This window comes from Eulemur rufifrons, chromosome 3 (genome assembly GCF_041146395.1).
Source record: "Eulemur rufifrons isolate Redbay chromosome 3, OSU_ERuf_1, whole genome shotgun sequence".
NCBI classification, from domain to species: Eukaryota; Metazoa; Chordata; class Mammalia; order Primates; family Lemuridae; genus Eulemur; species Eulemur rufifrons.
Window position 1 is genome coordinate 21097373 of NC_090985.1, and position 27770 is coordinate 21125142.

The 27770-nt window shown below is 36.9% G+C and overlaps 7 non-coding genes across 7 annotated transcripts; all 7 read left to right on the forward strand.

Moving 5' to 3' along the window:
* Positions 1–2738: 2738 nt before the first annotated feature.
* On the forward strand, positions 2739–2805 carry LOC138382345 (small nucleolar RNA SNORD109A). The gene has a single exon (XR_011233426.1). It is a non-coding gene; the product is annotated as a small nucleolar RNA SNORD109A (small nucleolar RNA).
* Positions 2806–6435: 3630 nt separating this feature from the next.
* On the forward strand, positions 6436–6502 carry LOC138382346 (small nucleolar RNA SNORD109A). Its single transcript, XR_011233427.1, has one exon. It is a non-coding gene; the product is annotated as a small nucleolar RNA SNORD109A (small nucleolar RNA).
* Positions 6503–10135: 3633 nt separating this feature from the next.
* Positions 10136–10202, forward strand: LOC138382347 (small nucleolar RNA SNORD109A). The gene has a single exon (XR_011233428.1). It is a non-coding gene; the product is annotated as a small nucleolar RNA SNORD109A (small nucleolar RNA).
* A 3632-nt stretch (positions 10203–13834) lies between these two features.
* On the forward strand, positions 13835–13901 carry LOC138382348 (small nucleolar RNA SNORD109A). The gene has a single exon (XR_011233429.1). It is a non-coding gene; the product is annotated as a small nucleolar RNA SNORD109A (small nucleolar RNA).
* A 3632-nt stretch (positions 13902–17533) lies between these two features.
* LOC138382349 (small nucleolar RNA SNORD109A) lies at positions 17534–17600 on the forward strand. The gene has a single exon (XR_011233430.1). It is a non-coding gene; the product is annotated as a small nucleolar RNA SNORD109A (small nucleolar RNA).
* Positions 17601–21233: 3633 nt separating this feature from the next.
* LOC138382351 (small nucleolar RNA SNORD109A) lies at positions 21234–21300 on the forward strand. The gene has a single exon (XR_011233431.1). It is a non-coding gene; the product is annotated as a small nucleolar RNA SNORD109A (small nucleolar RNA).
* A 3633-nt stretch (positions 21301–24933) lies between these two features.
* On the forward strand, positions 24934–25000 carry LOC138382352 (small nucleolar RNA SNORD109A). Its single transcript, XR_011233432.1, has one exon. It is a non-coding gene; the product is annotated as a small nucleolar RNA SNORD109A (small nucleolar RNA).
* The last annotated feature ends 2770 nt before the right edge of the window (positions 25001–27770 follow it).

The window sequence follows — 27770 nt, forward strand, 5'->3', positions numbered from 1 at the left end:
TTGTTCCCCAGCCCCAGGCAACCACTAAGTAGCTTTCTGTCTATAGGGATTTGCCTTATCCAGAAATTTTATATAAATGGGATCATACCGTATGTAGTGTTTTTGTTTGTTTGTTTCTTTTACTTAGCATAAGGACTTTGAATTCCATCCATGTTGTCAGCATATATCAGCTCATGTAAAGTCTTTTTATGTAAGGTATTATTTTATGTCCTAGAATTCCCACTTGGTTCCTTTTCATAAATTGCATTTTTCTTATGAATCTACCATGTATGAAAACATTCCTGCCGTTGTGTTTGATTCATTGTTTCTAATAGAATTTAAGTTATTTCTCTGCTCTTGCTAAAAATGGGTCATCTACGTGTTAGTTTAAAAGGATTATGGGTTTCATTTTCTTCCTCCCTCTTGTCTTACCTTTGTTTTATTGTGTATCGGACCTTTCAAGTCGAATCAGAGTGCAGGTTGATTGTCTCTCTGTTCCTTTTTTGTTTTCAGACAAAACTTGGAGGGTAGTGGGAAAGAAATGATCATTGCAATTTCACCATGGGTCAATCGTTCATCAGTTGAATCATACGTTGAACATTATATCATCTACACGTATACAAGTGTCCATTCTTCTGTGTGTATGTTGTATATATGAAAATAGAACCTAGATTCCTCACATATCATCATATGTGAGAGATTTCGATGGAAAATTTATTAATAAGAACTTTATTAATGTAGATTGAATCTTCAATAACTGTTAATCATTAGTTTGCTGAAGTGGTTAATAGTGTGTGTGTATTATTCATGCATACATTATACTTATCTATTTATTATTTTCAGTCATTTCCAGGTAACATTTCTTATACTGGCAAACAATAATGTATTAAACAAAACTAAGAAGAGGTTGAACAGACAGCCAAATGAGGAAAATAACTAAAGTATTCTTTGAATGAGAGATTTACACAGGTTTTGAAAGGAAATGTATTCTGTACAATAATAATGAGGACTGAATGAGAAAATACTCAGAGATGTTGCTGTATTTAAAGTTAATGAAGGCAAGGATTCATGAAGTAGATTTGGCTAGCGTGGATGTGGAGTATGTAGAAATGAGGTTATTCCTAGTCAGAGAAAACAGAGTCATGTTGGGTAATTATCCTATGCGTGTATCAGGAACACAGGTATATGATGTGGATAGGCACTAGAAACCAATCTTATGGGAAAAATCTCACAGTGTGTGTGTGTGTGTATATATATATGTGTATATATATATATGTCAAATACGTCCGGACCTACCTTAATAGTCTTTTAAATGATACAATCCAAGTTGACCGTGAACTCCTGGTTTTGGTTTCCATTCTATCGTATTGAGCCCTATATCATCCTGGACAGCTGTCCCACTGCAGTATCACTTGAAGTATTGCTCCAGACTGAAGGGGCCCGAGAAACTTCTGGAGATGGCATTACAGCCAGCTTCGCTAAAGTCAAGTGAAACGTCCCAATCTGTGTTGTAATCTGCTATCAGCTGAATGCAGGTGATAAATATTTAGGGGCATTAGGGTGGTGTGAGGAATCCTTATTTTTTAGAAGTGGACTGGTCTGGATCAAGGATAAGCACGAGGACCTGAGGATGTTGAGGTGCAGCCGAGTGGCCCTCTATTGTATTAGGACAGGACAAGTAACCCTTTCTGCACTGGCTCTATTGATGTTCTCCTCAATGATCTCACAGGGCCACTATCCTGTACCTTCCGTTTTTCACACTACAGGGTATTTTCATAAAATCATTTTGGTTGAATACATCTTTAGAACTTTGCATTGAAGCGAAAACTGCCGTGTCACTAACTCAGATAGCTTGGTATGGAGGAAATTGCAGATTAAGAATTCAGGGAGGAACCAAGTGAATCAATGAAACGACAAAGGTGACAAAAGATCAACTCTGATGTTTATCCCTGGGACTACGAAGCTCGGAGGCCTGTATGATAAAAAATTTGAAAGAACCCAAAGTTGCACTTTGTTTCTAATAATTTGGTGCCTTTCTGACTTGATTTATTTTTTATGTGATGCTTCGTTACAGGTTCCAAATGAGAACAAGAGGTTGTACTTCAGGGAAGACAGGTGAGCAACCACTTTGTTACTTTTGAACTTCTTCTGTGTGTCTGTGGTTGGTGAAGTCAGAACTTCAAGGTCTATGTGTTCCTTGCTTCAGCAGCTTAAAGGAGATTCCTTTTACAGTACATGTATTTGTCCATGGATGTTTCTACCCTAGTCAAGGAATCTTCTTTATTGTTTCTTCCTTTTTTGAGATCTCCTTGGAAGTAAACTACAGAATTTTGGGTAACGGCTGACGTATTTCTCTTTTTCACCAGTTTGTGTTGAGAGAAAATAAGCTTGTAATGAAATTCAAGTGCAATAAATATTGAATTTTTTTTATCCTTCTGTGGAACATTCAGAAAATAGATTTTTTTATTCATATTTGTTCTGTAATCATACCGTATATTACTTCGCTACAGGACTTATTCCTTAAAGTTTTAGTTGATTTAAAAGGTTAATTTAAATTTCCCTCGTAGATTTTATCTAATTTTATTGGAACAATCCAAGTTCATTTTTTTCATCTTACGTCTATGAGCGTTCCATTATGCAGATACCAAACAAAACGTCTGCTGTACATTTACTTTTCTCCATTCGTAAAGCATTAGATGGGCCTGCACAAAATAAGCCGGGCTACGGAAAATACTTGTTTGTTGGAAGGGTTATTGTCTGGATCGATGATGAGCCTCAGTGTGTGAGGACGGTGAGCAACCAAAGACAGATGTACATCTGAGGTCCAGAGGAGTGGCCCTCTAGTAGGACAAGTAAGACTTTCATGCCCTGGCTTATTTGGTAAGCCCTCAGTGAGGGCGTAATAGCCCTGGGAGCACGTGTGCATTTTGACGTTGTTCTTGACTTATTTTCTTGACATGAGGACATGAAAGTGAATGTATTAAGAAAGGCTGAAGCAACCGGGATAGGTACAGGAAATCTCATTGGTGTGTTAACACCAATATGGAGGGAACACTATGCCTGTATTAAATGATGACTATGGAACCTCTCCTTAAGAAAGCAATTTCAGTGCTTTGATATTTTCACTGTTGAGTATTTTCTAAGAGTTTGCGTTTCGTTTTTGTTTTTGTTTTTTTTTGTTTGGTTTTTTTGTTTGTTTGTTTGTTTCTCCCCCTGTCCTGTTTTGCCAAGGTAGAAAGCCTGGAATGTGGTCCTCCACTTCAGAGAATAGGGTGAGTAGCTAAACTTGTAAGCTCTTTGTAAAATGTTTCTTGATGCATAATAATTATACGTATTGAAGGAGTACATGTTGTATTTTAATATAACAAATAATGACCAGACCTACGTACCTGGGTCAGGATTCCCGTGAAAAAGTTTTCACTGCTTTATGTTATGAACATTTGAAAAACTCTAGCTATTCTGAAATATGGTAAATTATTGTTAACTATCCTTGCACTATTGCACCATTGAACACTAGAACTTTTTCCTTCTATTTAACAGAATTACCCCTTCACCAACACCTCTTCATTACCCCTTCCCTAACTTTGACACATTAAGTGTACAAGTCAATGATTTTTTAGTAATTTTTGGAGTTGTGTGTCCATCACCGCAATCCACATTGAGAAAATTTGCATCATCCCTACAAGTTGGGCCATCCCCATTTATAATCTCTATATACTTTGTTCCCCAGCCCCAGGCAACCACTAAGTAGCTTTCTGTCTATAGGGATTTGCCTTATCCAGAAATTTTATATAAATGGGATCATACCGTATGTAGTGTTTTTGTTTGTTTGTTTCTTTTACTTAGCATAAGGACTTTGAATTCCATCCATGTTGTCAGCATATATCAGCTCATGTAAAGTCTTTTTATGTAAGGTATTATTTTATGTCCTAGAATTCCCACTTGGTTCCTTTTCATAAATTGCATTTTTCTTATGAATCTACCATGTATGAAAACATTCCTGCCGTTGTGTTTGATTCATTGTTTCTAATAGAATTTAAGTTATTTCTCCGCTCTTGCTAAAAATGGGTCATCTACGTGTTAGTTTAAAAGGATTATGGGTTTCATTTTCTTCCTCCCTCTTGTCTTACCTTTGTTTTATTGTGTATCGGACCTTTCGAGTCGAATCAGAGTGCAGGTTGATTGTCTCTCTGTTCCTTTTTTGTTTTCAGACAAAACTTGGAGGGTAGTGGGAAAGAAATGATCATTGCAATTTCACCATGGGTCAATCGTTCATCAGTTGAATCATACGTTGAACATTATATCATCTACACGTATACAAGTGTCCATTCTTCTGTGTGTATGTTGTATATATGAAAATAGAACCTAGATTCCTCACATATCATCATATGTGAGAGATTTCGATGGAAAATTTATTAATAAGAACTTTATTAATGTAGATTGAATCTTCAATAACTGTTAATCATTAGTTTGCTGAAGTGGTTAATAGTGTGTGTGTATTATTCATGCATACATTATACTTATCTATTTATTATTTTCAGTCATTTCCGGGTAACATTTCTTATACTGGCAAACAATAATGTATTAAACAAAACTAAGAAGAGGTTGAACAGACAGCCAAATGAGGAAAATAACTAAAGTATTCTTTGAATGAGAGATTTACACAGGTTTTGAAAGGAAATGTATTCTGTACAATAATAATGAGGACTGAATGAGAAAATACTCAGAGATGTTGCTGTATTTAAAGTTAATGAAGGCAAGGATTCATGAAGTAGATTTGGCTAGCGTGGATGTGGAGTATGTAGAAATGAGGTTATTCCTAGTCAGAGAAAACAGAGTCATGTTGGGTAATTATCCTATGCGTGTATCAGGAACACAGGTATATGATGTGGATAGGCACTAGAAACCAATCTTATGGGAAAAATCTCACAGTGTGTGTGTGTGTGTATATATATATGTGTATATATATATATGTCAAATACGTCCGGACCTACCTTAATAGTCTTTTAAATGATACAATCCAAGTTGACCGTGAACTCCTGGTTTTGGTTTCCATTCTATCGTATTGAGCCCTATATCATCCTGGACAGCTGTCCCACTGCAGTATCACTTGAAGTATTGCTCCAGACTGAAGGGGCCCGAGAAACTTCTGGAGATGGCATTACAGCCAGCTTCGCTAAAGTCAAGTGAAACGTCCCAATCTGTGTTGTAATCTGCTATCAGCTGAATGCAGGTGATAAATATTTAGGGGCATTAGGGTGGTGTGAGGAATCCTTATTTTTTAGAAGTGGACTGGTCTGGATCAAGGATAAGCACGAGGACCTGAGGATGTTGAGGTGCAGCCGAGTGGCCCTCTATTGTATTAGGACAGGACAAGTAACCCTTTCTGCACTGGCTCTATTGATGTTCTCCTCAATGATCTCACAGGGCCACTATCCTGTACCTTCCGTTTTTCACACTACAGGGTATTTTCATAAAATCATTTTGGTTGAATACATCTTTAGAACTTTGCATTGAAGCGAAAACTGCTGTGTCACTAACTCAGATAGCTTGGTATGGAGGAAATTGCAGATTAAGAATTCAGGGAGGAACCAAGTGAATCAATGAAACGACACAGGTGACAAAAGATCAACTCTGATGTTTATCCCTGGGACTACGATGCTCGGAGGCCTGTATGATAAAAAATTTGAAAGAACCCAAAGTTGCACTTTGTTTCTAATAATTTGGTGCCTTTCTGACTTGATTTATTTTTTATGTGATGCTTCGTTACAGGTTCCAAATGAGAACAAGAGGTTGTACTTCAGGGAAGACAGGTGAGCAACCACTTTGTTACTTTTGAACTTCTTCTGTGTGTCTGTGGTTGGTGAAGTCAGAACTTCAAGGTCTATGTGTTCCTTGCTTCAGCAGCTTAAAGGAGATTCCTTTTACAGTACATGTATTTGTCCATGGATGTTTCTACCCTAGTCAAGGAATCTTCTTTATTGTTTCTTCCTTTTTTGAGATCTCCTTGGAAGTAAACTACAGAATTTTGGGTAACGGCTGACGTATTTCTCTTTTTCACCAGTTTGTGTTGAGAGAAAATAAGCTTGTAATGAAATTCAAGTGCAATAAATATTGAATTTTTTTATCCTTCTGTGGAACATTCAGAAAATAGATTTTTTTATTCATATTTGTTCTGTAATCATACCGTATATTACTTCGCTACAGGACTTATTCCTTAAAGTTTTAGTTGATTTAAAAGGTTAATTTAAATTTCCCTCGTAGATTTTATCTAATTTTATTGGAACAATCCAAGTTCATTTTTTTCATCTTACGTCTATGAGCGTTCCATTATGCAGATACCAAACAAAACGTCTGCTGTACATTTACTTTTCTCCATTCGTAAAGCATTAGATGGGCCTGCACAAAATAAGCCGGGCTACGGAAAATACTTGTTTGTTGGAAGGGTTATTGTCTGGATCGATGATGAGCCTCAGTGTGTGAGGACGGTGAGCAACCAAAGACAGATGTACATCTGAGGTCCAGAGGAGTGGCCCTCTAGTAGGACAAGTAAGACTTTCATGCCCTGGCTTATTTGGTAAGCCCTCAGTGAGGGCGTAATAGCCCTGGGAGCACGTGTGCATTTTGACGTTGTTCTTGACTTATTTTCTTGACATGAGGACATGAAAGTGAATGTATTAAGAAAGGCTGAAGCAACCGGGATAGGTACAGGAAATCTCATTGGTGTGTTAACACCAATATGGAGGGAACACTATGCCTGTATTAAATGATGACTATGGAACCTCTCCTTAAGAAAGCAATTTCAGTGCTTTGATATTTTCACTGTTGAGTATTTTCTAAGAGTTTGCGTTTCGTTTTTGTTTTTGTTTTTTTTTGTTTGGTTTTTTTGTTTGTTTGTTTGTTTCTCCCCCTGTCCTGTTTTGCCAAGGTAGAAAGCCTGGAATGTGGTCCTCCACTTCAGAGAATAGGGTGAGTAGCTAAACTTGTAAGCTCTTTGTAAAATGTTTCTTGATGCATAATAATTATACGTATTGAAGGAGTACATGTTGTATTTTAATATAACAAATAATGACCAGACCTACGTACCTGGGTCAGGATTCCCGTGAAAAAGTTTTCACTGCTTTATGTTATGAACATTTGAAAAACTCTAGCTATTCTGAAATATGGTAAATTATTGTTAACTATCCTTGCACTATTGCACCATTGAACACTAGAACTTTTTCCTTCTATTTAACAGAATTACCCCTTCACCAACACCTCTTCATTACCCCTTCCCTAACTTTGACACATTAAGTGTACAAGTCAATGATTTTTTAGTAATTTTTGGAGTTGTGTGTCCATCACCGCAATCCACATTGAGAAAATTTGCATCATCCCTACAAGTTGGGCCATCCCCATTTATAATCTCTATATACTTTGTTCCCCAGCCCCAGGCAACCACTAAGTAGCTTTCTGTCTATAGGGATTTGCCTTATCCAGAAATTTTATATAAATGGGATCATACCGTATGTAGTGTTTTTGTTTGTTTGTTTCTTTTACTTAGCATAAGGACTTTGAATTCCATCCATGTTGTCAGCATATATCAGCTCATGTAAAGTCTTTTTATGTAAGGTATTATTTTATGTCCTAGAATTCCCACTTGGTTCCTTTTCATAAATTGCATTTTTCTTATGAATCTACCATGTATGAAAACATTCCTGCCGTTGTGTTTGATTCATTGTTTCTAATAGAATTTAAGTTATTTCTCCGCTCTTGCTAAAAATGGGTCATCTACGTGTTAGTTTAAAAGGATTATGGGTTTCATTTTCTTCCTCCCTCTTGTCTTACCTTTGTTTTATTGTGTATCGGACCTTTCGAGTCGAATCAGAGTGCAGGTTGATTGTCTCTCTGTTCCTTTTTTGTTTTCAGACAAAACTTGGAGGGTAGTGGGAAAGAAATGATCATTGCAATTTCACCATGGGTCAATCGTTCATCAGTTGAATCATACGTTGAACATTATATCATCTACACGTATACAAGTGTCCATTCTTCTGTGTGTATGTTGTATATATGAAAATAGAACCTAGATTCCTCACATATCATCATATGTGAGAGATTTCGATGGAAAATTTATTAATAAGAACTTTATTAATGTAGATTGAATCTTCAATAACTGTTAATCATTAGTTTGCTGAAGTGGTTAATAGTGTGTGTGTATTATTCATGCATACATTATACTTATCTATTTATTATTTTCAGTCATTTCCGGGTAACATTTCTTATACTGGCAAACAATAATGTATTAAACAAAACTAAGAAGAGGTTGAACAGACAGCCAAATGAGGAAAATAACTAAAGTATTCTTTGAATGAGAGATTTACACAGGTTTTGAAAGGAAATGTATTCTGTACAATAATAATGAGGACTGAATGAGAAAATACTCAGAGATGTTGCTGTATTTAAAGTTAATGAAGGCAAGGATTCATGAAGTAGATTTGGCTAGCGTGGATGTGGAGTATGTAGAAATGAGGTTATTCCTAGTCAGAGAAAACAGAGTCATGTTGGGTAATTATCCTATGCGTGTATCAGGAACACAGGTATATGATGTGGATAGCCACTAGAAACCAATCTTATGGGAAAAATCTCACAGTGTGTGTGTGTGTGTGTATATATATATGTGTATATATATATATGTCAAATACGTCCGGACCTACCTTAATAGTCTTTTAAATGATACAATCCAAGTTGACCGTGAACTCCTGGTTTTGGTTTCCATTCTATCGTATTGAGCCCTATATCATCCTGGACAGCTGTCCCACTGCAGTATCACTTGAAGTATTGCTCCAGACTGAAGGGGCCCGAGAAACTTCTGGAGATGGCATTACAGCCAGCTTCGCTAAAGTCAAGTGAAACGTCCCAATCTGTGTTGTAATCTGCTATCAGCTGAATGCAGGTGATAAATATTTAGGGGCATTAGGGTGGTGTGAGGAATCCTTATTTTTTAGAAGTGGACTGGTCTGGATCAAGGATAAGCACGAGGACCTGAGGATGTTGAGGTGCAGCCGAGTGGCCCTCTATTGTATTAGGACAGGACAAGTAACCCTTTCTGCACTGGCTCTATTGATGTTCTCCTCAATGATCTCACAGGGCCACTATCCTGTACCTTCCGTTTTTCACACTACAGGGTATTTTCATAAAATCATTTTGGTTGAATACATCTTTAGAACTTTGCATTGAAGCGAAAACTGCCGTGTCACTAACTCAGATAGCTTGGTATGGAGGAAATTGCAGATTAAGAATTCAGGGAGGAACCAAGTGAATCAATGAAACGACAAAGGTGACAAAAGATCAACTCTGATGTTTATCCCTGGGACTACGATGCTCGGAGGCCTGTATGATAAAAAATTTGAAAGAACCCAAAGTTGCACTTTGTTTCTAATAATTTGGTGCCTTTCTGACTTGATTTATTTTTTATGTGATGCTTCGTTACAGGTTCCAAATGAGAACAAGAGGTTGTACTTCAGGGAAGACAGGTGAGCAACCACTTTGTTACTTTTGAACTTCTTCTGTGTGTCTGTGGTTGGTGAAGTCAGAACTTCAAGGTCTATGTGTTCCTTGCTTCAGCAGCTTAAAGGAGATTCCTTTTACAGTACATGTATTTGTCCATGGATGTTTCTACCCTAGTCAAGGAATCTTCTTTATTGTTTCTTCCTTTTTTGAGATCTCCTTGGAAGTAAACTACAGAATTTTGGGTAACGGCTGACGTATTTCTCTTTTTCACCAGTTTGTGTTGAGAGAAAATAAGCTTGTAATGAAATTCAAGTGCAATAAATATTGAATTTTTTTTATCCTTCTGTGGAACATTCAGAAAATAGATTTTTTTATTCATATTTGTTCTGTAATCATACCGTATATTACTTCGCTACAGGACTTATTCCTTAAAGTTTTAGTTGATTTAAAAGGTTAATTTAAATTTCCCTCGTAGATTTTATCTAATTTTATTGGAACAATCCAAGTTCATTTTTTTCATCTTACGTCTATGAGCGTTCCATTATGCAGATACCAAACAAAACGTCTGCTGTACATTTACTTTTCTCCATTCGTAAAGCATTAGATGGGCCTGCACAAAATAAGCCGGGCTACGGAAAATACTTGTTTGTTGGAAGGGTTATTGTCTGGATCGATGATGAGCCTCAGTGTGTGAGGACGGTGAGCAACCAAAGACAGATGTACATCTGAGGTCCAGAGGAGTGGCCCTCTAGTAGGACAAGTAAGACTTTCATGCCCTGGCTTATTTGGTAAGCCCTCAGTGAGGGCGTAATAGCCCTGGGAGCACGTGTGCATTTTGACGTTGTTCTTGACTTATTTTCTTGACATGAGGACATGAAAGTGAATGTATTAAGAAAGGCTGAAGCAACCGGGATAGGTACAGGAAATCTCATTGGTGTGTTAACACCAATATGGAGGGAACACTATGCCTGTATTAAATGATGACTATGGAACCTCTCCTTAAGAAAGCAATTTCAGTGCTTTGATATTTTCACTGTTGAGTATTTTCTAAGAGTTTGCGTTTCGTTTTTGTTTTTGTTTTTTTTTGTTTGGTTTTTTTGTTTGTTTGTTTGTTTCTCCCCCTATCCTGTTTTGCCAAGGTAGAAAGCCTGGAATGTGGTCCTCCACTTCAGAGAATAGGGTGAGTAGCTAAACTTGTAAGCTCTTTGTAAAATGTTTCTTGATGCATAATAATTATACGTATTGAAGGAGTACATGTTGTATTTTAATATAACAAATAATGACCAGACCTACGTACCTGGGTCAGGATTCCCGTGAAAAAGTTTTCACTGCTTTATGTTATGAACATTTGAAAAACTCTAGCTATTCTGAAATATGGTAAATTATTGTTAACTATCCTTGCACTATTGCACCATTGAACACTAGAACTTTTTCCTTCTATTTAACAGAATTACCCCTTCACCAACACCTCTTCATTACCCCTTCCCTAACTTTGACACATTAAGTGTACAAGTCAATGATTTTTTAGTAATTTTTGGAGTTGTGTGTCCATCACCGCAATCCACATTGAGAAAATTTGCATCATCCCTACAAGTTGGGCCATCCCCATTTATAATCTCTATATACTTTGTTCCCCAGCCCCAGGCAACCACTAAGTAGCTTTCTGTCTATAGGGATTTGCCTTATCCAGAAATTTTATATAAATGGGATCATACCGTATGTAGTGTTTTTGTTTGTTTGTTTCTTTTACTTAGCATAAGGACTTTGAATTCCATCCATGTTGTCAGCATATATCAGCTCATGTAAAGTCTTTTTATGTAAGGTATTATTTTATGTCCTAGAATTCCCACTTGGTTCCTTTTCATAAATTGCATTTTTCTTATGAATCTACCATGTATGAAAACATTCCTGCCGTTGTGTTTGATTCATTGTTTCTAATAGAATTTAAGTTATTTCTCCGCTCTTGCTAAAAATGGGTCATCTACGTGTTAGTTTAAAAGGATTATGGGTTTCATTTTCTTCCTCCCTCTTGTCTTACCTTTGTTTTATTGTGTATCGGACCTTTCGAGTCGAATCAGAGTGCAGGTTGATTGTCTCTCTGTTCCTTTTTTGTTTTCAGACAAAACTTGGAGGGTAGTGGGAAAGAAATGATCATTGCAATTTCACCATGGGTCAATCGTTCATCAGTTGAATCATACGTTGAACATTATATCATCTACACGTATACAAGTGTCCATTCTTCTGTGTGTATGTTGTATATATGAAAATAGAACCTAGATTCCTCACATATCATCATATGTGAGAGATTTCGATGGAAAATTTATTAATAAGAACTTTATTAATGTAGATTGAATCTTCAATAACTGTTAATCATTAGTTTGCTGAAGTGGTTAATAGTGTGTGTGTATTATTCATGCATACATTATACTTATCTATTTATTATTTTCAGTCATTTCCAGGTAACATTTCTTATACTGGCAAACAATAATGTATTAAACAAAACTAAGAAGAGGTTGAACAGACAGCCAAATGAGGAAAATAACTAAAGTATTCTTTGAATGAGAGATTTACACAGGTTTTGAAAGGAAATGTATTCTGTACAATAATAATGAGGACTGAATGAGAAAATACTCAGAGATGTTGCTGTATTTAAAGTTAATGAAGGCAAGGATTCATGAAATAGATTTGGCTAGCGTGGATGTGGAGTATGTAGAAATGAGGTTATTCCTAGTCAGAGAAAACAGAGTCATGTTGGGTAATTATCCTATGCGTGTATCAGGAACACAGGTATATGATGTGGATAGGCACTAGAAACCAATCTTATGGGAAAAATCTCACAGTGTGTGTGTGTGTGTATATATATATGTGTATATATATATATGTCAAATACGTCCGGACCTACCTTAATAGTCTTTTAAATGATACAATCCAAGTTGACCGTGAACTCCTGGTTTTGGTTTCCATTCTATCGTATTGAGCCCTATATCATCCTGGACAGCTGTCCCACTGCAGTATCACTTGAAGTATTGCTCCAGACTGAAGGGGCCCGAGAAACTTCTGGAGATGGCATTACAGCCAGCTTCGCTAAAGTCAAGTGAAACGTCCCAATCTGTGTTGTAATCTGCTATCAGCTGAATGCAGGTGATAAATATTTAGGGGCATTAGGGTGGTGTGAGGAATCCTTATTTTTTAGAAGTGGACTGGTCTGGATCAAGGATAAGCACGAGGACCTGAGGATGTTGAGGTGCAGCCGAGTGGCCCTCTATTGTATTAGGACAGGACAAGTAACCCTTTCTGCACTGGCTCTATTGATGTTCTCCTCAATGATCTCACAGGGCCACTATCCTGTACCTTCCGTTTTTCACACTACAGGGTATTTTCATAAAATCATTTTGGTTGAATACATCTTTAGAACTTTGCATTGAAGCGAAAACTGCCGTGTCACTAACTCAGATAGCTTGGTATGGAGGAAATTGCAGATTAAGAATTCAGGGAGGAACCAAGTGAATCAATGAAACGACAAAGGTGACAAAAGATCAACTCTGATGTTTATCCCTGGGACTACGATGCTCGGAGGCCTGTATGATAAAAAATTTGAAAGAACCCAAAGTTGCACTTTGTTTCTAATAATTTGGTGCCTTTCTGACTTGATTTATTTTTTTATGTGATGCTTCGTTACAGGTTCCAAATGAGAACAAGAGGTTGTACTTCAGGGAAGACAGGTGAGCAACCACTTTGTTACTTTTGAACTTCTTCTGTGTGTCTGTGGTTGGTGAAGTCAGAACTTCAAGGTCTATGTGTTCCTTGCTTCAGCAGCTTAAAGGAGATTCCTTTTACAGTACATGTATTTGTCCATGGATGTTTCTACCCTAGTCAAGGAATCTTCTTTATTGTTTCTTCCTTTTTTGAGATCTCCTTGGAAGTAAACTACAGAATTTTGGGTAACGGCTGACGTATTTCTCTTTTTCACCAGTTTGTGTTGAGAGAAAATAAGCTTGTAATGAAATTCAAGTGCAATAAATATTGAATTTTTTTTATCCTTCTGTGGAACATTCAGAAAATAGATTTTTTTATTCATATTTGTTCTGTAATCATACCGTATATTACTTCGCTACAGGACTTATTCCTTAAAGTTTTAGTTGATTTAAAAGGTTAATTTAAATTTCCCTCGTAGATTTTATCTAATTTTATTGGAACAATCCAAGTTCATTTTTTTCATCTTACGTCTATGAGCGTTCCATTATGCAGATACCAAACAAAACGTCTGCTGTACATTTACTTTTCTCCATTCGTAAAGCATTAGATGGGCCTGCACAAAATAAGCCGGGCTACGGAAAATACTTGTTTGTTGGAAGGGTTATTGTCTGGATCGATGATGAGCCTCAGTGTGTGAGGACGGTGAGCAACCAAAGACAGATGTACATCTGAGGTCCAGAGGAGTGGCCCTCTAGTAGGACAAGTAAGACTTTCATGCCCTGGCTTATTTGGTAAGCCCTCAGTGAGGGCGTAATAGCCCTGGGAGCACGTGTGCATTTTGACGTTGTTCTTGACTTATTTTCTTGACATGAGGACATGAAAGTGAATGTATTAAGAAAGGCTGAAGCAACCGGGATAGGTACAGGAAATCTCATTGGTGTGTTAACACCAATATGGAGGGAACACTATGCCTGTATTAAATGATGACTATGGAACCTCTCCTTAAGAAAGCAATTTCAGTGCTTTGATATTTTCACTGTTGAGTATTTTCTAAGAGTTTGCGTTTCGTTTTTGTTTTTGTTTTTTTTTGTTTGGTTTTTTTGTTTGTTTGTTTGTTTCTCCCCCTGTCCTGTTTTGCCAAGGTAGAAAGCCTGGAATGTGGTCCTCCACTTCAGAGAATAGGGTGAGTAGCTAAACTTGTAAGCTCTTTGTAAAATGTTTCTTGATGCATAATAATTATACGTATTGAAGGAGTACATGTTGTATTTTAATATAACAAATAATGACCAGACCTACGTACCTGGGTCAGGATTCCCGTGAAAAAGTTTTCACTGCTTTATGTTATGAACATTTGAAAAACTCTAGCTATTCTGAAATATGGTAAATTATTGTTAACTATCCTTGCACTATTGCACCATTGAACACTAGAACTTTTTCCTTCTATTTAACAGAATTACCCCTTCACCAACACCTCTTCATTACCCCTTCCCTAACTTTGACACATTAAGTGTACAAGTCAATGATTTTTTAGTAATTTTTGGAGTTGTGTGTCCATCACCGCAATCCACATTGAGAAAATTTGCATCATCCCTACAAGTTGGGCCATCCCCATTTATAATCTCTATATACTTTGTTCCCCAGCCCCAGGCAACCACTAAGTAGCTTTCTGTCTATAGGGATTTGCCTTATCCAGAAATTTTATATAAATGGGATCATACCGTATGTAGTGTTTTTGTTTGTTTGTTTCTTTTACTTAGCATAAGGACTTTGAATTCCATCCATGTTGTCAGCATATATCAGCTCATGTAAAGTCTTTTTATGTAAGGTATTATTTTATGTCCTAGAATTCCCACTTGGTTCCTTTTCATAAATTGCATTTTTCTTATGAATCTACCATGTATGAAAACATTCCTGCCGTTGTGTTTGATTCATTGTTTCTAATAGAATTTAAGTTATTTCTCCGCTCTTGCTAAAAATGGGTCATCTACGTGTTAGTTTAAAAGGATTATGGGTTTCATTTTCTTCCTCCCTCTTGTCTTACCTTTGTTTTATTGTGTATCGGACCTTTCGAGTCGAATCAGAGTGCAGGTTGATTGTCTCTCTGTTCCTTTTTTGTTTTCAGACAAAACTTGGAGGGTAGTGGGAAAGAAATGATCATTGCAATTTCACCATGGGTCAATCGTTCATCAGTTGAATCATACGTTGAACATTATATCATCTACACGTATACAAGTGTCCATTCTTCTGTGTGTATGTTGTATATATGAAAATAGAACCTAGATTCCTCACATATCATCATATGTGAGAGATTTCGATGGAAAATTTATTAATAAGAACTTTATTAATGTAGATTGAATCTTCAATAACTGTTAATCATTAGTTTGCTGAAGTGGTTAATAGTGTGTGTGTATTATTCATGCATACATTATACTTATCTATTTATTATTTTCAGTCATTTCCAGGTAACATTTCTTATACTGGCAAACAATAATGTATTAAACAAAACTAAGAAGAGGTTGAACAGACAGCCAAATGAGGAAAATAACTAAAGTATTCTTTGAATGAGAGATTTACACAGGTTTTGAAAGGAAATGTATTCTGTACAATAATAATGAGGACTGAATGAGAAAATACTCAGAGATGTTGCTGTATTTAAAGTTAATGAAGGCAAGGATTCATGAAGTAGATTTGGCTAGCGTGGATGTGGAGTATGTAGAAATGAGGTTATTCCTAGTCAGAGAAAACAGAGTCATGTTGGGTAATTATCCTATGCGTGTATCAGGAACACAGGTATATGATGTGGATAGGCACTAGAAACCAATCTTATGGGAAAAATCTCACAGTGTGTGTGTGTGTGTATATATATATGTGTATATATATATATGTCAAATACGTCCGGACCTACCTTAATAGTCTTTTAAATGATACAATCCAAGTTGACCGTGAACTCCTGGTTTTGGTTTCCATTCTATCGTATTGAGCCCTATATCATCCTGGACAGCTGTCCCACTGCAGTATCACTTGAAGTATTGCTCCAGACTGAAGGGGCCCGAGAAACTTCTGGAGATGGCATTACAGCCAGCTTCGCTAAAGTCAAGTGAAACGTCCCAATCTGTGTTGTAATCTGCTATCAGCTGAATGCAGGTGATAAATATTTAGGGGCATTAGGGTGGTGTGAGGAATCCTTATTTTTTAGAAGTGGACTGGTCTGGATCAAGGATAAGCACGAGGACCTGAGGATGTTGAGGTGCAGCCGAGTGGCCCTCTATTGTATTAGGACAGGACAAGTAACCCTTTCTGCACTGGCTCTATTGATGTTCTCCTCAATGATCTCACAGGGCCACTATCCTGTACCTTCCGTTTTTCACACTACAGGGTATTTTCATAAAATCATTTTGGTTGAATACATCTTTAGAACTTTGCATTGAAGCGAAAACTGCCGTGTCACTAACTCAGATAGCTTGGTATGGAGGAAATTGCAGATTAAGAATTCAGGGAGGAACCAAGTGAATCAATGAAACGACAAAGGTGACAAAAGATCAACTCTGATGTTTATCCCTGGGACTACGATGCTCGGAGGCCTGTATGATAAAAAATTTGAAAGAACCCAAAGTTGCACTTTGTTTCTAATAATTTGGTGCCTTTCTGACTTGATTTATTTTTTTATGTGATGCTTCGTTACAGGTTCCAAATGAGAACAAGAGGTTGTACTTCAGGGAAGACAGGTGAGCAACCACTTTGTTACTTTTGAACTTCTTCTGTGTGTCTGTGGTTGGTGAAGTCAGAACTTCAAGGTCTATGTGTTCCTTGCTTCAGCAGCTTAAAGGAGATTCCTTTTACAGTACATGTATTTGTCCATGGATGTTTCTACCCTAGTCAAGGAATCTTCTTTATTGTTTCTTCCTTTTTTGAGATCTCCTTGGAAGTAAACTACAGAATTTTGGGTAACGGCTGACGTATTTCTCTTTTTCACCAGTTTGTGTTGAGAGAAAATAAGCTTGTAATGAAATTCAAGTGCAATAAATATTGAATTTTTTTTATCCTTCTGTGGAACATTCAGAAAATAGATTTTTTTATTCATATTTGTTCTGTAATCATACCGTATATTACTTCGCTACAGGACTTATTCCTTAAAGTTTTAGTTGATTTAAAAGGTTAATTTAAATTTCCCTCGTAGATTTTATCTAATTTTATTGGAACAATCCAAGTTCATTTTTTTCATCTTACGTCTATGAGCGTTCCATTATGCAGATACCAAACAAAACGTCTGCTGTACATTTACTTTTCTCCATTCGTAAAGCATTAGATGGGCCTGCACAAAATAAGCCGGGCTACGGAAAATACTTGTTTGTTGGAAGGGTTATTGTCTGGATCGATGATGAGCCTCAGTGTGTGAGGACGGTGAGCAACCAAAGACAGATGTACATCTGAGGTCCAGAGGAGTGGCCCTCTAGTAGGACAAGTAAGACTTTCATGCCCTGGCTTATTTGGTAAGCCCTCAGTGAGGGCGTAATAGCCCTGGGAGCACGTGTGCATTTTGACGTTGTTCTTGACTTATATTCTTGACATGAGGACGTGAAAGTGAATGTATTAAGAAAGGCTGAAGCAACCGGGATAGGTACAGGAAATCTCATTGGTGTGTTAACACCAATATGGAGGGAACACTATGCCTGTATTAAATGATGACTATGGAACCTCTCCTTAAGAAAGCAATTTCAGTGCTTTGATATTTTCACTGTTGAGTATTTTCTAAGAGTTTGCGTTTCGTTTTTGTTTTTGTTTTTTTTTTGTTTGGTTTGTTTGTTTGTTTGTTTGTTTCTCCCCCTGTCCTGTTTTGCCAAGGTAGAAAGCCTGGAATGTGGTCCTCCACTTCAGAGAATAGGGTGAGTAGCTAAACTTGTAAGCTCTTTGTAAAATGTTTCTTCATGCATAATAATTATACGTATTGAAGGAGTACATGTTGTATTTTAATATAACAAATAATGACCAGACCTACGTACCTGGGTCAGGATTCCCGTGAAAAAGTTTTCACTGCTTTATGTTATGAACATTTGAAAAACTCTAGCTATTCTGAAATATGGCAAATTATTGTTAACTATCCTTGCACTATTGCACCATTGAACACTAGAACTTTTTCCTTCTATTTAACAGAATTACCCCTTCACCAACACCTCTTCATTACCCCTTCCCTAACTTTGACACATTAAGTGTACAAGTCAATGATTTTTTAGTAATTTTTGGAGTTGTGTGTCCATCACCGCAATCCACATTGAGAAAATTTGCATCATCCCTACAAGTTGGGCCATCCCCATTTATAATCTCTATATACTTTGTTCCCCAGCCCCAGGCAACCACTAAGTAGCTTTCTGTCTATAGGGATTTGCCTTATCCAGAAATTTTATATAAATGGGATCATACCGTATGTAGTGTTTTTGTTTGTTTGTTTCTTTTACTTAGCATAAGGACTTTGAATTCCATCCATGTTGTCAGCATATATCAGCTCATGTAAAGTCTTTTTATGTAAGGTATTATTTTATGTCCTAGAATTCCCACTTGGTTCCTTTTCATAAATTGCATTTTTCTTATGAATCTACCATGTATGAAAACATTCCTGCCGTTGTGTTTGATTCATTGTTTCTAATAGAATTTAAGTTATTTCTCCGCTCTTGCTAAAAATGGGTCATCTACGTGTTAGTTTAAAAGGATTATGGGTTTCATTTTCTTCCTCCCTCTTGTCTTACCTTTGTTTTATTGTGTATCGGACCTTTCGAGTCGAATCAGAGTGCAGGTTGATTGTCTCTCTGTTCCTTTTTTGTTTTCAGACAAAACTTGGAGGGTAGTGGGAAAGAAATGATCATTGCAATTTCACCATGGGTCAATCGTTCATCAGTTGAATCATACGTTGAACATTATATCATCTACACGTATACAAGTGTCCATTCTTCTGTGTGTATGTTGTATATATGAAAATAGAACCTAGATTCCTCACATATCATCATATGTGAGAGATTTCGATGGAAAATTTATTAATAAGAACTTTATTAATGTAGATTGAATCTTCAATAACTGTTAATCATTAGTTTGCTGAAGTGGTTAATAGTGTGTGTGTATTATTCATGCATACATTATACTTATCTATTTATTATTTTCAGTCATTTCCAGGTAACATTTCTTATACTGGCAAACAATAATGTATTAAACAAAACTAAGAAGAGGTTGAACAGACAGCCAAATGAGGAAAATAACTAAAGTATTCTTTGAATGAGAGATTTACACAGGTTTTGAAAGGAAATGTATTCTGTACAATAATAATGAGGACTGAATGAGAAAATACTCAGAGATGTTGCTGTATTTAAAGTTAATGAAGGCAAGGATTCATGAAGTAGATTTGGCTAGCGTGGATGTGGAGTATGTAGAAATGAGGTTATTCCTAGTCAGAGAAAACAGAGTCATGTTGGGTAATTATCCTATGCGTGTATCAGGAACACAGGTATATGATGTGGATAGGCACTAGAAACCAATCTTATGGGAAAAATCTCACAGTGTGTGTGTGTGTGTATATATATATGTGTATATATATATATGTCAAATACGTCCGGACCTACCTTAATAGTCTTTTAAATGATACAATCCAAGTTGACCGTGAACTCCTGGTTTTGGTTTCCATTCTATCGTATTGAGCCCTATATCATCCTGGACAGCTGTCCCACTGCAGTATCACTTGAAGTATTGCTCCAGACTGAAGGGGCCCGAGAAACTTCTGGAGATGGCATTACAGCCAGCTTCGCTAAAGTCAAGTGAAACGTCCCAATCTGTGTTGTAATCTGCTATCAGCTGAATGCAGGTGATAAATATTTAGGGGCATTAGGGTGGTGTGAGGAATCCTTATTTTTTAGAAGTGGACTGGTCTGGATCAAGGATAAGCACGAGGACCTGAGGATGTTGAGGTGCAGCCGAGTGGCCCTCTATTGTATTAGGACAGGACAAGTAACCCTTTCTGCACTGGCTCTATTGATGTTCTCCTCAATGATCTCACAGGGCCACTATCCTGTACCTTCCGTTTTTCACACTACAGGGTATTTTCATAAAATCATTTTGGTTGAATACATCTTTAGAACTTTGCATTGAAGCGAAAACTGCCGTGTCACTAACTCAGATAGCTTGGTATGGAGGAAATTGCAGATTAAGAATTCAGGGAGGAACCAAGTGAATCAATGAAACGACAAAGGTGACAAAAGATCAACTCTGATGTTTATCCCTGGGACTACGATGCTCGGAGGCCTGTATGATAAAAAATTTGAAAGAACCCAAAGTTGCACTTTGTTTCTAATAATTTGGTGCCTTTCTGACTTGATTTATTTTTTTATGTGATGCTTCGTTACAGGTTCCAAATGAGAACAAGAGGTTGTACTTCAGGGAAGACAGGTGAGCAACCACTTTGTTACTTTTGAACTTCTTCTGTGTGTCTGTGGTTGGTGAAGTCAGAACTTCAAGGTCTATGTGTTCCTTGCTTCAGCAGCTTAAAGGAGATTCCTTTTACAGTACATGTATTTGTCCATGGATGTTTCTACCCTAGTCAAGGAATCTTCTTTATTGTTTCTTCCTTTTTTGAGATCTCCTTGGAAGTAAACTACAGAATTTTGGGTAACGGCTGACGTATTTCTCTTTTTCACCAGTTTGTGTTGAGAGAAAATAAGCTTGTAATGAAATTCAAGTGCAATAAATATTGAATTTTTTTTATCCTTCTGTGGAACATTCAGAAAATAGATTTTTTTATTCATATTTGTTCTGTAATCATACCGTATATTACTTCGCTACAGGACTTATTCCTTAAAGTTTTAGTTGATTTAAAAGGTTAATTTAAATTTCCCTCGTAGATTTTATCTAATTTTATTGGAACAATCCAAGTTCATTTTTTTCATCTTACGTCTATGAGCGTTCCATTATGCAGATACCAAACAAAACGTCTGCTGTACATTTACTTTTCTCCATTCGTAAAGCATTAGATGGGCCTGCACAAAATAAGCCGGGCTACGGAAAATACTTGTTTGTTGGAAGGGTTATTGTCTGGATCGATGATGAGCCTCAGTGTGTGAGGACGGTGAGCAACCAAAGACAGATGTACATCTGAGGTCCAGAGGAGTGGCCCTCTAGTAGGACAAGTAAGACTTTCATGCCCTGGCTTATTTGGTAAGCCCTCAGTGAGGGCGTAATAGCCCTGGGAGCACGTGTGCATTTTGACGTTGTTCTTGACTTATATTCTTGACATGAGGACGTGAAAGTGAATGTATTAAGAAAGGCTGAAGCAACCGGGATAGGTACAGGAAATCTCATTGGTGTGTTAACACCAATATGGAGGGAACACTATGCCTGTATTAAATGATGACTATGGAACCTCTCCTTAAGAAAGCAATTTCAGTGCTTTGATATTTTCACTGTTGAGTATTTTCTAAGAGTTTGCGTTTCGTTTTTGTTTTTGTTTTTTTTTTGTTTGGTTTGTTTGTTTGTTTGTTTGTTTCTCCCCCTGTCCTGTTTTGCCAAGGTAGAAAGCCTGGAATGTGGTCCTCCACTTCAGAGAATAGGGTGAGTAGCTAAACTTGTAAGCTCTTTGTAAAATGTTTCTTGATGCATAATAATTATACGTATTGAAGGAGTACATGTTGTATTTTAATATAACAAATAATGACCAGACCTACGTACCTGGGTCAGGATTCCCGTGAAAAAGTTTTCACTGCTTTATGTTATGAACATTTGAAAAACTCTAGCTATTCTGAAATATGGCAAATTATTGTTAACTATCCTTGCACTATTGCACCATTGAACACTAGAACTTTTTCCTTCTATTTAACAGAATTACCCCTTCACCAACACCTCTTCATTACCCCTTCCCTAACTTTGACACATTAAGTGTACAAGTCAATGATTTTTTAGTAATTTTTGGAGTTGTGTGTCCATCACCGCAATCCACATTGAGAAAATTTGCATCATCCCTACAAGTTGGGCCATCCCCATTTATAATCTCTATATACTTTGTTCCCCAGCCCCAGGCAACCACTAAGTAGCTTTCTGTCTATAGGGATTTGCCTTATCCAGAAATTTTATATAAATGGGATCATACCGTATGTAGTGTTTTTGTTTGTTTGTTTCTTTTACTTAGCATAAGGACTTTGAATTCCATCCATGTTGTCAGCATATATCAGCTCATGTAAAGTCTTTTTATGTAAGGTATTATTTTATGTCCTAGAATTCCCACTTGGTTCCTTTTCATAAATTGCATTTTTCTTATGAATCTACCATGTATGAAAACATTCCTGCCGTTGTGTTTGATTCATTGTTTCTAATAGAATTTAAGTTATTTCTCCGCTCTTGCTAAAAATGGGTCATCTACGTGTTAGTTTAAAAGGATTATGGGTTTCATTTTCTTCCTCCCTCTTGTCTTACCTTTGTTTTATTGTGTATCGGACCTTTCGAGTCGAATCAGAGTGCAGGTTGATTGTCTCTCTGTTCCTTTTTTGTTTTCAGACAAAACTTGGAGGGTAGTGGGAAAGAAATGATCATTGCAATTTCACCATGGGTCAATCGTTCATCAGTTGAATCATACGTTGAACATTATATCATCTACACGTATACAAGTGTCCATTCTTCTGTGTGTATGTTGTATATATGAAAATAGAACCTAGATTCCTCACATATCATCATATGTGAGAGATTTCGATGGAAAATTTATTAATAAGAACTTTATTAATGTAGATTGAATCTTCAATAACTGTTAATCATTAGTTTGCTGAAGTGGTTAATAGTGTGTGTGTATTATTCATGCATACATTATACTTATCTATTTATTATTTTCAGTCATTTCCAGGTAACATTTCTTATACTGGCAAACAATAATGTATTAAACAAAACTAAGAAGAGGTTGAACAGACAGCCAAATGAGGAAAATAACTAAAGTATTCTTTGAATGAGAGATTTACACAGGTTTTGAAAGGAAATGTATTCTGTACAATAATAATGAGGACTGAATGAGAAAATACTCAGAGATGTTGCTGTATTTAAAGTTAATGAAGGCAAGGATTCATGAAGTAGATTTGGCTAGCGTGGATGTGGAGTATGTAGAAATGAGGTTATTCCTAGTCAGAGAAAACAGAGTCATGTTGGGTAATTATCCTATGCGTGTATCAGGAACACAGGTATATGATGTGGATAGGCACTAGAAACCAATCTTATGGGAAAAATCTCACAGTGTGTGTGTGTGTGTATATATATATGTGTATATATATATATGTCAAATACGTCCGGACCTACCTTAATAGTCTTTTAAATGATACAATCCAAGTTGACCGTGAACTCCTGGTTTTGGTTTCCATTCTATCGTATTGAGCCCTATATCATCCTGGACAGCTGTCCCACTGCAGTATCACTTGAAGTATTGCTCCAGACTGAAGGGGCCCGAGAAACTTCTGGAGATGGCATTACAGCCAGCTTCGCTAAAGTCAAGTGAAACGTCCCAATCTGTGTTGTAATCTGCTATCAGCTGAATGCAGGTGATAAATATTTAGGGGCATTAGGGTGGTGTGAGGAATCCTTATTTTTTAGAAGTGGACTGGTCTGGATCAAGGATAAGCACGAGGACCTGAGGATGTTGAGGTGCAGCCGAGTGGCCCTCTATTGTATTAGGACAGGACAAGTAACCCTTTCTGCACTGGCTCTATTGATGTTCTCCTCAATGATCTCACAGGGCCACTATCCTGTACCTTCCGTTTTTCACACTACAGGGTATTTTCATAAAATCATTTTGGTTGAATACATCTTTAGAACTTTGCATTGAAGCGAAAACTGCCGTGTCACTAACTCAGATAGCTTGGTATGGAGGAAATTGCAGATTAAGAATTCAGGGAGGAACCAAGTGAATCAATGAAACGACAAAGGTGACAAAAGATCAACTCTGATGTTTATCCCTGGGACTACGATGCTCGGAGGCCTGTATGATAAAAAATTTGAAAGAACCCAAAGTTGCACTTTGTTTCTAATAATTTGGTGCCTTTCTGACTTGATTTATTTTTTTATGTGATGCTTCGTTACAGGTTCCAAATGAGAACAAGAGGTTGTACTTCAGGGAAGACAGGTGAGCAACCACTTTGTTACTTTTGAACTTCTTCTGTGTGTCTGTGGTTGGTGAAGTCAGAACTTCAAGGTCTATGTGTTCCTTGCTTCAGCAGCTTAAAGGAGATTCCTTTTACAGTACATGTATTTGTCCATGGATGTTTCTACCCTAGTCAAGGAATCTTCTTTATTGTTTCTTCCTTTTTTGAGATCTCCTTGGAAGTAAACTACAGAATTTTGGGTAACGGCTGACGTATTTCTCTTTTTCACCAGTTTGTGTTGAGAGAAAATAAGCTTGTAATGAAATTCAAGTGCAATAAATATTGAATTTTTTTTATCCTTCTGTGGAACATTCAGAAAATAGATTTTTTTATTCATATTTGTTCTGTAATCATACCGTATATTACTTCGCTACAGGACTTATTCCTTAAAGTTTTAGTTGATTTAAAAGGTTAATTTAAATTTCCCTCGTAGATTTTATCTAATTTTATTGGAACAATCCAAGTTCATTGTTTTCATCTTACGTCTATGAGCGTTCCATTATGCAGATACCAAACAAAACGTCTGCTGTACATTTACTTTTCTCCATTCGTAAAGCATTAGATGGGCCTGCACAAAATAAGCCGGGCTACGGAAAATACTTGTTTGTTGGAAGGGTTATTGTCTGGATCGATGATGAGCCTCAGTGTGTGAGGACGGTGAGCAACCAAAGACAGATGTACATCTGAGGTCCAGAGGAGTGGCCCTCTAGTAGGACAAGTAAGACTTTCATGCCCTGGCTTATTTGGTAAGCCCTCAGTGAGGGCGTAATAGCCCTGGGAGCACGTGTGCATTTTGACGTTGTTCTTGACTTATTTTCTTGACATGAGGACATGAAAGTGAATGTATTAAGAAAGGCTGAAGCAACCGGGATAGGTACAGGAAATCTCATTGGTGTGTTAACACCAATATGGAGGGAACACTATGCCTGTATTAAATGATGACTATGGAACCTCTCCTTAAGAAAGCAATTTCAGTGCTTTGATATTTTCACTGTTGAGTATTTTCTAAGAGTTTGCGTTTCGTTTTTGTTTTTGTTTTTTTTTGTTTGGTTTTTTTGTTTGTTTGTTTGTTTCTCCCCCTGTCCTGTTTTGCCAAGGTAGAAAGCCTGGAATGTGGTCCTCCACTTCAGAGAATAGGGTGAGTAGCTAAACTTGTAAGCTCTTTGTAAAATGTTTCTTGATGCATAATAATTATACGTATTGAAGGAGTACATGTTGTATTTTAATATAACAAATAATGACCAGACCTACGTACCTGGGTCAGGATTCCCGTGAAAAAGTTTTCACTGCTTTATGTTATGAACATTTGAAAAACTCTAGCTATTCTGAAATATGGTAAATTATTGTTAACTATCCTTGCACTATTGCACCATTGAACACTAGAACTTTTTCCTTCTATTTAACAGAATTACCCCTTCACCAACACCTCTTCATTACCCCTTCCCTAACTTTGACACATTAAGTGTACAAGTCAATGATTTTTTAGTAATTTTTGGAGTTGTGTGTCCATCACCGCAATCCACATTGAGAAAATTTGCATCATCCCTACAAGTTGGGCCATCCCCATTTATAATCTCTATATACTTTGTTCCCCAGCCCCAGGCAACCACTAAGTAGCTTTCTGTCTATAGGGATTTGCCTTATCCAGAAATTTTATATAAATGGGATCATACCGTATGTAGTGTTTTTGTTTGTTTGTTTCTTTTACTTAGCATAAGGACTTTGAATTCCATCCATGTTGTCAGCATATATCAGCTCATGTAAAGTCTTTTTATGTAAGGTATTATTTTATGTCCTAGAATTCCCACTTGGTTCCTTTTCATAAATTGCATTTTTCTTATGAATCTACCATGTATGAAAACATTCCTGCCGTTGTGTTTGATTCATTGTTTCTAATAGAATTTAAGTTATTTCTCCGCTCTTGCTAAAAATGGGTCATCTACGTGTTAGTTTAAAAGGATTATGGGTTTCATTTTCTTCCTCCCTCTTGTCTTACCTTTGTTTTATTGTGTATCGGACCTTTCGAGTCGAATCAGAGTGCAGGTTGATTGTCTCTCTGTTCCTTTTTTGTTTTCAGACAAAACTTGGAGGGTAGTGGGAAAGAAATGATCATTGCAATTTCACCATGGGTCAATCGTTCATCAGTTGAATCATACGTTGAACATTATATCATCTACACGTATACAAGTGTCCATTCTTCTGTGTGTATGTTGTATATATGAAAATAGAACCTAGATTCCTCACATATCATCATATGTGAGAGATTTCGATGGAAAATTTATTAATAAGAACTTTATTAATGTAGATTGAATCTTCAATAACTGTTAATCATTAGTTTGCTGAAGTGGTTAATAGTGTGTGTGTATTATTCATGCATACATTATACTTATCTATTTATTATTTTCAGTCATTTCCAGGTAACATTTCTTATACTGGCAAACAATAATGTATTAAACAAAACTAAGAAGAGGTTGAACAGACAGCCAAATGAGGAAAATAACTAAAGTATTCTTTGAATGAGAGATTTACACAGGTTTTGAAAGGAAATGTATTCTGTACAATAATAATGAGGACTGAATGAGAAAATACTCAGAGATGTTGCTGTATTTAAAGTTAATGAAGGCAAGGATTCATGAAGTAGATTTGGCTAGCGTGGATGTGGAGTATGTAGAAATGAGGTTATTCCTAGTCAGAGAAAACAGAGTCATGTTGGGTAATTATCCTATGCGTGTATCAGGAACACAGGTATATGATGTGGATAGGCACTAGAAACCAATCTTATGGGAAAAATCTCACAGTGTGTGTGTGTGTGTATATATATATATGTGTATATATATATATATGTCAAATACGTCCGGACCTACCTTAATAGTCTTTTAAATGATACAATCCAAGTTGACCGTGAACTCCTGGTTTTGGTTTCCATTCTATCGTATTGAGCCCTATATCATCCTGGACAGCTGTCCCACTGCAGTATCACTTGAAGTATTGCTCCAGACTGAAGGGGCCCGAGAAACTTCTGGAGATGGCATTACAGCCAGCTTCGCTAAAGTCAAGTGAAACGTCCCAATCTGTGTTGTAATCTGCTATCAGCTGAATGCAGGTGATAAATATTTAGGGGCATTAGGGTGGTGTGAGGAATCCTTATTTTTTAGAAGTGGACTGGTCTGGATCAAGGATAAGCACGAGGACCTGAGGATGTTGAGGTGCAGCCGAGTGGCCCTCTATTGTATTAGGACAGGACAAGTAACCCTTTCTGCACTGGCTCTATTGATGTTCTCCTCAATGATCTCACAGGGCCACTATCCTGTACCTTCCGTTTTTCACACTACAGGGTATTTTCATAAAATCATTTTGGTTGAATACATCTTTAGAACTTTGCATTGAAGCGAAAACTGCCGTGTCACTAACTCAGATAGCTTGGTATGGAGGAAATTGCAGATTAAGAATTCAGGGAGGAAC